This window comes from Euwallacea fornicatus, chromosome 29 (assembly GCF_040115645.1).
Source record: "Euwallacea fornicatus isolate EFF26 chromosome 29, ASM4011564v1, whole genome shotgun sequence".
In the NCBI taxonomy this organism is placed as follows: Eukaryota; Metazoa; Arthropoda; class Insecta; order Coleoptera; family Curculionidae; genus Euwallacea; species Euwallacea fornicatus.
The window spans coordinates 1,720,433-1,733,351 of record NC_089569.1 but is presented as its reverse complement, the minus strand read 5'-3'; the positions used below and the strand labels follow the sequence as shown (position 1 = coordinate 1,733,351).

Here is a 12,919-nt window from a genome sequence, read left to right as displayed (position 1 = left end):
GCACTGATTAAGCAATTTACAATTTTTTGTCACGAGCACAAACTTGAAAAGACACCCGGTCCGGCGTACCGGCGACCGGGTAGTGTGGGATTCCCCGAAGCGCCTACGCACTAAAAACCTCGCGGTGAAAAAACCTTTTCCGATTTCGGAGCCGTAGGATCGAGGAGGTTGTTACCATGCACACCACTTGGCTTCTGCTAGATGATTTCGGGCCCTCTACATCTGTCGTATTTTAACCTCTCGGGCTCATTTCGACCTGTCGTACTTCTTTTCGCCCCGCATGCAATCGAGAAGACCTTCGTGATGCCTTTCTGCCTGTCCGTGTTCGATTTGTGTCGTTTCGAGTGGCGGGGTGCCGCCAGTCTTCCTCTCTAGTCTAATCAGTTTGTCTATGCCCTTTCGGTCTCGCATTGTATCGTAAACCATCCTCATGAGCAGACATATTCCACAGCGAATTTTGCCATTTTCGTCTGCGATGCGACTTGTTCCTGCATATTTGCGTTTTCTTCCGAGATGCTCCCCCTTGCGTTGCGGCATCGGTGCCATGCATGGCCGTGGTTCAGTGATTGGTTCCTTCGTCCTTTGGTCTTGCCTTTCTGTAATCCTTCCTGCCGCGTTTGTCCCGAGGGCTGGCTTCTGGTGATGCGATAGGTCGTTTTTTTCGTCGTGCCTGCCTCCTGGAACTTCTCAATTTTACCCATTTCACATACACTGACTTTCAAAAAAACTGCAACACCAAGAAGAACGCATTGTATATAGTTGAAATTTTGGTATGATTTTAGACTTGTAAAGAGAGCTTGGAGAGATTGGTCTGTAATGTACCCTTAGGCTACGCCTATGAATTTTCACTACCTTAGTGGTATGTCCAGGATGGTCATATGTCGGGAACCCATTATCTTCAGATAAGGGTTACCCTTTATAAAAACTTTCACTCCTCTTCCTCGTCAAGACAAAAGTCTAAAGTATCCACATTTTGCTAAAATCAGACTACAGCTGCAACACCCTCGTAAATTATCCTTTCTTACCATTGTCTTGACTTTACGGGTTAAGCATTTGGAAAGTTACCATCTGTGGGTTATCTTGCTTATTGCCTAAAACCGGAGCACGCCTATGGGTACTGACCCCCATTTTTTTTAGTACTTAAGATACCCCGAAGCTTGCAACAACCCCCATTTTTAATTATGACGATACGAATGATATAGCTCGATGCTCCCGGAATCTTGTAAAATCCCGCATCCTTAACTCTTGACTCTCTCCATTGAAATGCCAGTTAAAGCCCAAGATCTTTAGTTTTGAAACGATTTAGGGTTGTGTGTGTCATAACGAGTGGAATAAAATCTACTAAAGTGTTCCCGAGTTTTGTTTCGCGAGTTCCATTACAGTTCTAACGAAGGGTCAGTAAATCGTCATCGTGGTAGTGGCCGTCCAAGAATGACGCGAAGACCGGCGACTTCGTCGTTCAGCGACCGGCGCCCCGTTTGAAACAATTCCGTCTCTTGGTGCTAACTGGGTGGCCACCCTAAATCGAAGGGTCACCCTTAGTACGATGTATCGCAGAATTCGAAGTTTTGGACTAAATTCATATCGTCCTATGCGTCGGCTTCCATTATCACGAAACCACGGGGTGGCCCGACTGCAGTGGTGTCGTCTGAGACTGCAATGGGTGGATGAGTGGAGAAGAATCGCGTTCAGTGATGAGAGCCGATTTTGTTTATGGCGATCTGATGGACGGTTACGTGTTAGAAGACGCAGAGGAGAGCGATTAAATTTGGACTTTTTGGAAAGGCGTCATTCTGGTTCAACACCGGGTGTCATGGTTTTGGTGCCATCCAGCATGGTAGTCGGTCACCTCTTGTTTTCATTTATGATAGATTAAATGCTCAGAGGTACATTAATAGTGTCTCAGAACCGGTTCTTGTACCGTACATGCGCGACCATCCTGGAAGCACATTTCAACAGGATAATGCGCGACCACATGTAGCCAACGATACTTTGAGGTATTTGAAAGCTGAAAGTTTGGATACTTTGCCTTGGCCAGCTCGGTCTCCAGATTTGACCCCAATAGAGCATGTATGGGATATAATGAGTCGGAGACTTCAACGTTTAGCTCGCCCTCCAGAGACCATAGATGAACTCCGCGAGCAGGTGCGGATTGCCTGGGATACAATACCACAGGAAGATATTGACGATTTAATTTTAAGCACGCCACGTCGCTCACAGGAATGTATTAATTTAAGAGGAGATACCACCCATTATTAAATTATTATTAAATTTTTTCACTCATTCACAATAATTTTCTTTTGATATTTTAATCGTTTTTGTCTATTACCCAACGTAATGCCAGAATTTCAAACGTGTACGATGCGTTCTTCTTGGTGTTGAGGTTTTTTTTGAAAGTCAGTGTACGTCCTCCTGTCTTCCGTGTCTGTTACATTTTACCTCCTCCTCGTGGGACGGTTACACGTACTCGGCGGAGGAGGCGTCGGGACAGGTCTTTGACCCCCGATTTACTATTTGCCCTCCAACATCTAACAGCTGAATTGACCCCCAGACACCCTTCTGATATCTCGACGCCTGCTTGCGGCCTTTTTCAATGGTTTTTATGCAATAAAGTTCACCTATTGTGACCTCCGGCTTCAATAATAATTCAGGCAAAAACCGCGAAATCCATTGAGATTCTCATTCTCTCTCTCTCTATCTCTCTCCATCTCTCTCTCTCTCTCTCTCTCTCTTTTCGGGAGGTAGACAAAAGATCATATATTTTACGAACGAAATTAAATCCACTCAAAAATAAAATATCTGCGAAGATTCTGCCGTTGGAATTTGTAGTTTAATTTAAATTTTCCGCTGGTAAGATGTAAAAGGGATTTTTGTTCCGGTTGTAATCCTTAAAAGTAAGATATAAGGCTCGAATATATGAGATTTTTATTGCTTGCCTCGCTTTCATTTCCATAAATTTTTAGTCGCATTCATTAGCATAGCACTGCGCTTTGAGGACTGAGCATTTGAGAATTTTCAACAAATTGACTTAATAATTTATCCATCTAAATTTATTTGGGACAATGGAACAACAGAGTTTTTCGTTGTGTAACCTGCGGTGTGTTTATTTGCGAACACCGAGCCAAAAACCAAACCGAATGGTACAATTTTTATGCGTCATTTTTCATTTTAGTATTGTGTTCTTGCGACAGCCTGGCCAACATGAATGTAATAACCGGATAATATTAAATGATACATTTTTATTGTTGCCATTATTTCGGCAAAAATAAAACCACTTTTTCAGTTTCTATTGCGACGCTAATGCAGTCCAGAAACGACTGTATGGGGCGATTAAGTAATTTCTTGCATTCGCCACGAAGAGATGAATAAACATTTCTTTTTTGCGGAGATGCACGCTCCCCCGAACTAAGGTCACGTTCGGTTTCTGTCCTTCGCAGAGCGACCCCGCCTGCACCTGGGGTAACTTCGAGGTCCAGGGTTCGGGTTCCATCATCTGCAGAGCGTCGACGTTCCGTAAGCTGGGTCAGCTCGACTTACTTGAAGGTCGTCTAGCTGGGACGGTGTCTGGCCGGCCCTAAATACTCACGCATCCTCGTCGAGCACTCGTCACTCGCTTCCTTTCGAACTCCCTTCCTCCTCTCTCTTCATCACGCCTTAAGCAAGTAAATATCGCAACAAGTTAACCATAAGCGACATAACAAATACCGTCCCTAAATCCCCATTTACTTGCTGTATCTATATAAATGTCTGGCAATATGGGGCGCAGAGTTCCAGAATGAAATGGAATTGTAACAAATCGACCAAAAATCTCTCTACATTTCTAAAGTATTTTGGTCGGGCCCAGACGTTGCCGTTGATAAATTTCACGTAAACGCAGCCCTCGCAATATAAAATATAGAAAACATCTCGTTATTCGGCAAAGTAAAAAAATGCACAAAAGGGGCATTTATCATTGCCTCGGTTTGTTTTCTTTATTTGCTTCTAACATGAAACGAGGGTATATTTGAAACCCAATTAGCGGCACTGTTCTAGTCCCGCAAAGTCTCAATACCGCAATAGAACAAACAATAAGAAAACGCTCATTAAAATAACATTGCGAAACGATCATAAAATACTGAAAATCCGTTTTAATTAACCATCAAAAGCAAAAAGCAATATCCGTATCGCTGCGAAACGAGTAAAGGCAATAAAGGGGGAATCGGGGCACTTTAGGGGCGCAATTCTATAAAATATATTCAAAAGAAGGAGCAAACTCTGCTAGATTAGTCATGCGGGCTTTGTAAAATGCAGCAGGAACAAATCGAATGTAATTATATCGTACTACGAATGTAACATAAATGACCGGAACTTAATTCCGCATTTGACTTTATGTCCGTCTGTGTGCGGTTCGTATTTAAACACATCTTTTGTTGCATTTTAACCAAAATGTTTGTTAATTTCTTGATAATTTGACGAAGGGTCGATAGCATTGGTTGAGCACAATCACGGCTGGTTTCTTGACAACTGGGCGGAGGAAACGCCACGTTGGTTCCAATTTTTCATGCCGTCAATCCATTTAAACATTCCCGTCGCAAAATTTACCGGTGTCGACTGTATTTAATTATATTTCCTTCATCCCATCGTAAATCTTTTTAAAATGGCACCGGAAATCCTTAAAAAGCCAGTAAATAATGAAAAATGGACGAAGGGTCCCTAAAAATTAACAGGCAATATATTTAAATAAGGCAACGACAAGAGCTGGGGAGGTGCAGCACCTTCATGCCAGTTAAACGAATGAATAATTTAGCGGAGTATTTTTCTATATTTTCTTTTCTTTTAAACTAACAAATTATCATTAAATTTATTGCGACCTAATTGCCTCGTTGTAGGTAGCTTATTCAATATTTCGACAATTTTAACGTTTACGCTTTATATGCCCATTTAGTTTGCTCGTTCTTTATAATTTACATCTAAATTGGAGAGTTTATTGCCCTCTGGGAAACTGAAAAATATTTTGACAAATTGCCGTAATGAATTGGAGCCCATGTTCTTTAACAGGGAAACGTTTTTAGGTAGTCGGGAAATATGATAACTAGAAGTTCTCCTAAACGTTATCAAAGCGACAATTTGCATGATAATTCGGTAATATCGGATTAACTTCATTGCCACCTGATATCTATTAAATTAAAACTCCATGGGATATGAACTATCATAGGAGTAACCGTAAAATTTTAATACAACTCCAAGGCTGAGGTGTTAAGCCAGCAAGATAGCGCTCTCTAGTAATTTGCATAGCTGAGCGCGATATCACCTCAGAGTATTGTTTGCGTTAAGGTTTATTTAACGTTAATTCGACTAGGCCCTCAAGACCTGCATCTAACAAGATTATTATGCATTGTTTAGGTGCTTATTAGTAACGAACCTCCTCGTTTCTTCTGATTAGTGTGTTCTTTAAATTGGGGATTAATAAGTTGTCCGCGAAGAGCAATAAACGACATCTCTTAATGGTTGTTCTGCTGCGTAGCACTGACAATCTGAAAGCCATTTTTCACGTTTGGAAATGAAAATAAAAATGTTGAACGATCGCTGCATGATACTCCCAAGATATACGCTCCCGAGACAATCATCGTCCGAAATCTCGGAAGGAAACTTTTTATCATCAATATATTATTGAAGTTCTCGCCAACTCCCAGAAATAAATAAAGTCCCGATATATTTCGCTGCATATGGCAACAGCCAGAGGTAAATTTTTATTTTTATTGGGAGTTCGGCATTTTTTCTATAGAAACCTGCAATATTTTTCTTCATCAACCGCTAAGTCTGTTGTACTTGTACCCCCTAACTTCAACCCTTAAAATCAATAGCTGTCCCGACTACTTGAAAGTTCCTATAAGCCGAACAATTTCCCGTCCAAAACTTACATAACTCTTCATAAGTTTGAAGTTAATACGATAACTTTTGTACGAAGAAGAGCTGAAAGTAACGTACATTTAACGTCACTTATTCTGGTAAGTAATAAATCACTGACATCAACTAAAAGTAGCAAAAGTGTGTTTCTAAATTTTAAGGATTTGGAGCGAGCTCCCGTGTAAACGTACTCATTTTCTCTCCTACTGACAGGTGACAAGTCAATTGTTCGACACACGTCCGCACTTGCTATCTCTCTCTTTTACATTACTCGTGAAAACACGTCACCGTCAGAATTTCTGCATTGGTTTGATTTACTACGTTACCATTAGATTTCATCAATCACGATCAAAGTCATAATTAACACTCCTAACTATGACTAATAATTTTCCTTTTCGATATTGTGCCTCATCTCGTTACAAATGACCGCCTCGTAACGTTGCATCAGACCAAACACTGAAAAACAAGTCCTAAATGCTCTTAATAGAAAATTGCGTACAATTTTGGATATCATTTTTCTCCGAGGCTAAAAAAAAAATCATATTCAGTATTTGTGGTTTTTGCTCTCGTCTCGACTCAATTCCCCTCTGGGGGGTAAACTAATAAACAATTCATGAACAAATCCGTGTCGATGTCAAGTGTCAACACTGACGGAGGTGTCCACAAAAAGGGGTACACGCTTCAATACCCCGGGCTTTATTGAAAGCCAAGGAGAAATTCGTTAGGTGATGAAAGATGAGTTTAATGGCCTATCTGATGACGGGACCTCTCTTGGTGTTTCGTGAGGAGAGATAAAGGGAATACGTTCAATGGTACGAGCAGAGGACAATGGGTCAATTTCGTCAATGCAAGGTTTGAAATTGTTACGGCATGATGGCAGACATCGTCAAACTGAATTTTCAAGTATGATGGACCCAAATTTCATCGAGGGTCGATGTAGTGTTGAAATTCGGGAATTCGAACGAAACACGGGATGATTTTAACTCGAGTTGGGTTACTTCAAAAAATTTGAGAATATCTATGCCGAGTGTCGCTCAAAGTTAGTTAATTAAAACTTGATAAAATCTCAATCGAAATCGAATCGGGATTTCGAGTATCCGGCTGCAGGTCAGTTTAAGTTACTGGAAAATTCTCGATTAAGTTGGTTCTGCTTACTTGAATTTTCAATGAATTTTAAGAGAGCATAAGAAGGTGGAGTTTTAATAGTTCTTTTAGTTTTTGAAAGACTGATGATTTTGATATCTACGCGTATTCACGATTTGTAAAATTTTTGCGACGGGACAGTTTACACGGTAAATTTTCATCACTACATTGTCAACAAGCTGAAAGAAGTGCAGAATTAAAATGATAATTCTTAGACTGATTCCGAATATTACAAGTGAATATGCATTTCTTCTTACTATTATAATACCAAGACTGAAGACAGCTTCGTATTTTTTTGAAAAAAAGACATTTTTCAAAGGGCGCAATTAACACACAATAATCGTCTTCGAATTATTAAGAATCTGGGACCATTTTATCCTAGTTTATCAACAAAGAAATGTTTAATGGGACCAACTGATACAAATTATTTATAACTATATTGCCAGGAAACTGAGAAAAGTGTAAAATCATAATTACATTACATGAATTTAGAATATTATAAGTCAAATATTTATTTTGAGTTTCTTCTCATTTCTGTACTACCAACACACCGAGGACGGCTTGAAACGAGTATCATCAAATATTCGTCACCATACTCGCCAACAATCGAAAAGTGTGTTTGCACATAAACTTGAAATGCTCCCTTGTAGTTTATCAAAAAAGAAGATTTCCCAAATGGAAGCGACTGGCATTAATTATTTGTCACCATATTGTCAAGGAAAGAGGTAATTTCTCTTTAATTCCCGACTTAATTTTTTAGCAGAATTAGACAATTTTCTCATAAAGCTTTCGTTAATAGGCGTATTATAAAACCTGCACTCTTAAACGCCGAGTCGTTAGTGCCAATTTTGAACGTTGAGTCCTTTAAATTGAAGTAGTTAAGTTGAATTATCTTTAAAAGGACATATTGCCCGGCTTGGTAACAGAAATATGTCCCTTTTTTTGGAATAATTGCTCTACATCTGGTTGCAAATAGATGCTTCAGCGTACGTAACAAATTGTGTGGTTTTTAAAACTAGAATTCGCAAATATTCCATGTTGAAAAATCGACAATTCCACAGTTTTTCAAAGTCCAATTCGGGCAAAAGCAAGTTTTTATGTGGAGATGTTCGATTCGACCGCCTAAATGCAGGGGCGATTAATTAGGCTGATATGGGTTGGGAATATTGCAACTTCCCAAAAAAAAAAGAGTTCCTTTCTTCGGATAAAGAGGTAAACAACAATTTGTTGATACTGCGACTGGTATTCACAATTCGCAGTACATAACCGCCGTAATATCTCCGAAACGTCTGCGTATAAAAGATAATCTAACATCTATATGCTGTAGATGAAGCTAGGTAAACAATTTTCGTTGGTATCGTATTTCTCGACAGACTTTTCCCATAAACAAGATTAAAGGGTGCAACGGCAGATGCTGCTTCATATAAACGAGCTTTGTGGTCGGGTCTATCACTCTTTTCGTATATGAGGTGAACGAAGGGCTTTTCCCTTATTGGGCCGAAATGAATGGTGGAGATTTGCGCTAGCCTTTTTAACGTTATTTTTTTCAATTTAGTTTAGCAGTAACTTAAAAATATTCTAAAGATTCGATCGAAAAGGTCCCTGCACCCCTCCAGATATTTTCCCGTGTCAATGAAATTTCCATCTCGGCGTCTTTAGCAGCTTTTATTTATTACAAAGTTAAAATACTCTATTAATAACGTTACAAAAGCCATTAGGGTCTGAAAGAAGGCACTTGTTCCTAAATGAATAATCGCGAATTCGAATTTAAACTGATGAACGAAGTAAGGCAATAAATTTGCCAAAAATGGATTTCCTCATTTCGGAAATTTTTCCAATTTAAGATATCTTCCTTTGCTTTGAATGGAAGAAACAGATACTTCTTCTAAAATAGAGAGCAACACTAGGCAGTTTTTCAAAATTCCCGCTATGCAGTCAATTAGCAAAAATAGAGTAGAAAAATTCCTGTCTCCTGCGGTTCAACGCTAATAGAGAAGGACGACAATTCACGTAAAACACTCGACTTGGCAGGCACACACGAGAATACTCGAACGTGCACGATGATTTATCTTAATGCAGTGGGAACTAATTGTGGAAATTGTAGGTCAATATAAGTTTTTATATGAATAAAAACTAAAACTGTGCATGTATAAATGCTTAAAGAGAGAATGGAATGTTGGAGCACCGAGTTACCATATCATTTGATGTATGGCGTATAAGTTAATAATTTTCATTCATTCTTTAAAATAATGTGTTTGGTGGTGTGTTTTTTTTTTTTAATAAAACGTCGAGATATACGTAGAAACGCGAAAAAGATATATGACATTAATCATTGTCGGGGGCTTTTCCTTTGCCGAAATATTCGCCTAAAAAATGTGATTGATGTTTCCGCGACGCTTTCATGAGGGTGATCGAGTTTAGTATTAATTTTAAAATGTAGATCCGGTCAAAATTTTTAATGAAACCTGTCACGGGCTGATGCATTCAATTGGGCGCTTTGAGGTTTACGTTAATTGATCGATGGCTGCAACTCCCCAATTCTCACTTCGACGATATTAAGCGAAATGAGTTATGGCCCTGAAATAGTTATATTAACTAATAACTCACGTTACGACAAGTTTAGTCGAAGCAATTTCAGAACTCAACTACTTAAAAACATTTCCCATTCATCCCAAAGCATTCTGTATACTGCATCAAAATATGCTGTTGTCGGGCACTAATGGTGTAATTACTAATTTAGAGTCTCCCAAGTTTAGGAAAATGAAGAAGCCTTGTTCTTATTTTGTTTAAGAAGTTGCTAAAGCGAGCTAAACTCTATAAGCGAAGCCATATTAAAAGTTTTCCATAGAACACTACCGATTCGTCTCTGTGCGGAAACTTATCGGAGGAATTTTATGAAAAAGTTTCCGGGCTTGATTGGGCGGGTAAATTGCTAAGAGGAATTTGATTTTAGGGAAACTATGTAAAGAATAATTGTCTGAATGCGAAATTCCCTTAAAACAATTTTCAAATGGAACAATAACCCACAGCACTGACTACGATAAACCAGTTACTTTGTGCGGCAAGTGATGTGGAAAATTGCTCGATCAGTGCAGGAAAAAGAGTGGCTAACAATTTAGGGGGAAATAACAAATTATCGATTTTTAAGCCGCATAATGCGCTTTAGATTGGTTACTTTGCGGGGAATTGAAAATCATCGAGATGGCTAATTTACGAGCACATTTGGGATGGAAAATGTTTTTTTTTTCCAAAAATGAGAGGGTGTCTCCTGTATTAAAGACGATGAAACTTCTTTTCGGCAGAAAAATATAAAACACACTTGAATTAGAATATCAAACGATTCCATCAAAATACAAATTTATTTCTATCTAAAATCCATTGCGCCTCCGAACTTTTTAATAAGTCAGTTTAGCTCGCCTGAAATTCAATTTGAGACATGTTTTGAATACGTTTATGGTTGCTTAAGGTATTCACAATATACTTAATCGAATTACATCTATGTGATTGCCCTCCAGCACTTCGACATCGATGTAAAAAGAAGTAGAAAGTTTTTTCGAATGTCGAGATGAAATTTCCCCTGAAAGCTCTATCGGATGCGGTTCATCGCCAGTTTTCGTTGAATTTTTGTTCGCCGGGAGACTAATCGACACTTTAACCCCGGGGATTATTGCTTTCACCACGACAGCTTAATTGAAAATGACTTAACACAATAATGCACAATGGATTTTTGCCTTGAAGGAGGATCTTATCAGTAAAGTAGTGGTGGTTGTAGAGCGTAATTATCAGTTATAAAATCCCGTTTGATCATCAAAATTATCCTATTCTCCTCTTTTTGTTCCATGGAAACTGTCTGAAACAGATCCGCCGAAAAAGGGTTTTAATTACATGAAAGGCTACATCAAACACAGAAAGGGGAAATTACTGATTTGAGCCTTAATTATTCTTGGGAAAGACTCTTTAATTATTTCGCTACGGTTTAATGCTTTTAGTGCCTATTTTGAAATTCAGGGTCATATCAGCCAAATTAACCTTGAATGTGACTCCATAAGAACGAATTCCCGAAATAACCAAATTGGAACTACATCGAATGCAACTCTATACTAAAAACGAAACAAAATTAGCGAACCCATCAATTTTCATAAGATCAAGTTTAATAAAACGACTCGGCAGAAAACGAACAAAAGCGCGTTCGAGATCAACAGGCCAGGGCAATTAGAACTTTCGCGATCGAGATCTAACCCCTGGAAATTCAAAACAATACGTCGGGGCTCAAATTAATTACGGGGGCCTATGTTTAACAATACGGGGGCCCCTTTGTCGGATAGGCGAGTCGTTTCGCCGGCCTAGACCGGATCTGTCCCCAGTTTTAACTCGGATTACATTCGCAATGAGTTTCGGATCCCGTTCCGGTTCCGCCAGTCCACCAGGAATTTCGGTAGTAATTAACATTGTGACGCCATAATAATTTAAAAGCTGCGGAATTGCTTCGGAGCATTATACCATACCAATTTGCTGATACCCAAATCATGAGCGCGATCGGCAGCTGATCGGTTACACTTCGGGCGGACTCGTGTCTGGTCCAGTGAGTGGGCGTGTAGGAACTGGACTGTGCTAAGGAAGTATAATTTATATGGTAATTTTTGCAATTTTCTTTTGTGTTATTAAAACGGGGAAAATGACGGAAATTTATGTTGTTAGATTTAGTTTATTCCCTCTTTTTGACGTGTGTGTGTGTGTGCGCGTTTACTGCGGCCAATTCGCGAAATTCTGTCTCTCGAGTTCGATTTTCGCAATTTTTTTGCGCTTTTAATTATTTTTATTAAAAGTTCTCCGCAAAAATTCAACTTTTGATTTCACCAAGCCCGCGAATAATTACGAGGTCGCTGATGTTTTCGTTACACTTTCTGTCCAAATAAAAGTATATGTTTTCCCTCAAAAACTCTATTTACAATAAAAACAAAATGTATAGTAATAAATTTCGAAGAGAAATCTCCAATTTTCTTTAATGTACGGCAGGGCCGCCCGACTGAAATTTAACAAGGTACAGAGTATAAAATATTGAAGTGGCACGATTGCACATCAAACATATGGAGTTCGTTTTGTTGTTGAAAATAAATTTTTATATGAGAGATTTATCGCGCCCCCTGTCTGGCACTAGTTTAAAATGGGGTGATATAAAAAGATATTACTGCCTCATGTGTGTTCTGCAAGGCTTGTTCCCACTACCTGCTGGTGGCAACATTAACATACATCTGAAGCATGTTTTAGTTAGATATTGCAATGTGTCTATTAAACCCCATATTCCCTGCTTAAAATTTAGATAACGTTGCCTTGCCTCGTATGTTGCGGTGAGCCCTACACTCTACTCTCGCCACTAACGTTTCCAGTATAAAGCAATTTATATACTGATGTTGTTCAGTTACAGGCCTCCTTAACAATGGAAGTTTAATGGCATTATGCCTCCAAGCTAGGTTTCGCGAGCGTATTTCTTTGTTGTAAATTTTCTTATGTCTTCAATAGAGCCTTTCGTGAAAAGCTTAAAAAGCAACTTTGCCCTTAATAGGAAAGGATTGGAGCAAAAATAAATGACTGCTTGTTACTGAGATGGATTACAATAGCGAGCTGAAGTATCCAATTTCTTAACGCTTTCAATACTTTATCTGATGTTATTAATTGAGCGAAATCTCTAGTTTCAACAAGATTAATACGAAAGTTGCACAGGGCCGATAAGTTCGATTCGTACTCCTCAGGGATTTAGCGTTGATTAGAAGGTGCTTGATCATTAAAATTTAATGAGAACTTAAATAATTAAAAAACTTTGTTTTAGAATTAAACATTGCTCCCGCTTAAATCTTCACTAGTTTCGGGTGCCAGATAAGTTTACTGACTA

At 39.0% G+C, this 12,919-nt stretch overlaps 1 protein-coding gene across 5 annotated transcripts in view; it reads left to right on the top strand.

The window, feature by feature from the left end:
• Positions 1 to 12,919, top strand: part of LOC136347580 (potassium channel subfamily K member 18) — a 164,882-nt gene that overhangs the window by 117,110 nt on the left and 34,853 nt on the right. The gene's annotated exons all lie outside the window — the stretch shown is intronic.